This window comes from Chrysochloris asiatica, unplaced genomic scaffold (genome assembly GCF_000296735.1).
Source record: "Chrysochloris asiatica unplaced genomic scaffold, ChrAsi1.0 scaffold00169, whole genome shotgun sequence".
Lineage (NCBI taxonomy): Eukaryota > Metazoa > Chordata > Mammalia > Afrosoricida > Chrysochloridae > Chrysochloris > Chrysochloris asiatica.
Genome location: NW_006408687.1, coordinates 3,741,409 through 3,743,740, shown reverse-complemented (window position 1 = coordinate 3,743,740; position 2,332 = coordinate 3,741,409).

Here is a 2,332-nt window from a genome sequence, read left to right as displayed (position 1 = left end):
TGGGTTGAAACTGACTAGATGGCATTTAACAACAACAGCAACAACATATAAAATGAGAATATAATGAACACACATTGTGTATTTTTATGGATTGAGATAATTAAATCCATACTAGGACTCCTGGTGTGGCACTGTAAGATCATCATTGAACTATAAACCACAGGCCAGCAGTTCAAACCCACCAATTGCTCCTTGAAAACCCTATACAGGGTTGCTATGAGTCAGAGTTGACACGACACCACTTAACAACAACAACAGGTACTGAGGAGCTTCCTCTTTTTTTTTTTGCTGACCCTCTACTTTGTTAAGTATGATGTCCTTTTCCAGGAACTGGCCCCCTGAAAACTTACCCTTCCTCCAAAATTAATTATTATTATTTTTTATTTTATTCTGGCTGTCTATGGTACTTTCAATATTCTTCACCAATCCCAAAATTCAAATGTATCAATTCTTCTCTACTCTTCCTTATTCATTGTCTAGGTTTCACATGGATATGTGGTAATTGAAAATACCATAACTTGGGTCAAGTGCACCTTAGTCCTAAAAATGACATCTTTATTCTTGGATACTTTAAAGTGGTCTTGTGTAGTTGATTTGCTCAAGGTAATACATCATTTGATTTCTTGACTGCTGTTTCCATGAGTGTTGATTCTGGATTTGAATAAAATTAAATCCTTGACAATGTCAATCTTGTTTCCATTTATTGTGATGTGGTTTATTGGTCACTGTGCCAAAAAGAAATAGTCTGTACTTAACCATTTCAAGAGGTGACATATGATCAAGGGCCAATGTATTGAAGGAAAAAGTCCAAGGTGCATTGAAAACATTGACAAAGAACAAGGCTCCAGGAATTGATGGAATCTTTCAACAAACTGATGCAGCACTGGAAGCACTCACTCATCTATGCCAAGAAATTTGGAAGACAGCTATCCAAATTTGTGATAATTCCAAAAAAGGTGACCCAATGTAATGCAGAAACCATAGGACAATATCATTAATACTATATGCAAGTAAAATTTTGTTAAAGATAATTTTAAAATGGCTGCAACAATACATCAACAGAAACTGCTAGAAGTTCAAGCCAGTTTCAGATGAGGACATGATGAAGGATATCAGTGCTGAGATCAGATGGATCTGGGCTGAAAGTGGAGAATATGAGAAAGATATTTATCTGTGATTTATTGACTATACAAAGGCTTTTGACTGTGTGGATCATAACAAGCTATGGACAACACTAGAGAGAATAAGTATTCTGGGACACTTAATCATGCTCATGAGGAACTTGTACATAGACCAAGAGACAGTCGTTCGAACAGAACAAAAGGACACTAATTGGTTTAAAACCAGGAAAGGTGTGCGCCAGAATTTTTTTTTTTTTTTTAACATACTTATTTAATCTGTATGCTGAGCAAATAATCCAAGAAGCTAGATTTTATGAAGAATATAAGTCAGGATTGGAGGAAGGCTCATTATGCAGTTGATACAACCTTGCTTTTCTGAAACTGAAGAGGACTTAAAATACTTACTGATTAAGGTCAAAGACCACAGCATTCAGTATGGATTGCATGACAATGTAAAGAAAACAAAAATCCTCACCACTGTATCAATAAAAACATCATGATAAATGGAGAAAAGATTAAAGTTGTCAGAGCCTTTATTTTGCTTGGATCCACCATTAACACTCGTGGAATCTGCAGTCAAGAAATCAAATGACATATTATATTAGGCAAATCTGCACAAGACCTCCTCAAAGTGTTCAAGAGAAAAGATTTCAATCTGAGGTGTAAAGTGCACTTGACCTTAGTATTTTCAATAGGCTCATATGCATGTGAAAGTTGGACAGTGAAAGAAGTCCTTTGAAGAATTTGAGCCTTTGAGTTACGGTGTTGCAGAAGTATATTAAAGAAACCATAAACTGCCAGAAGAATAAACCTATCTGTGTTGGAAGAAGTACAACCAGCATGCTCTTTAGAAATCAAGATGGCCAGACTTTGTCTCTCACACTTTGAACATATTATCAGGAGAGACCATTCTCTGGTGAAGGACATCATTCTTAGTAAAGTGGAGGAACAGAGAATAAAAGGGAGACCCCCCCCCGCCCCCAATAAGATGGATCAGCACTGTAGCAGCAACAATGGGCTCAAGCCTAGCAGCAATTATAAGGATAGTGCAGGCCTGGACAGTGTTTCATTGTACACAGACTCCCTACCAGTCGGAACTGACTCAATGACACTTTAAAACAAAAACAGGTATATTTTTCTAGTTATGAGAATTTTTTCTTTTTCTTTTTTTTAACATTGAGTTGCAATCCATTTTGAAGGCTGTGGTCTTT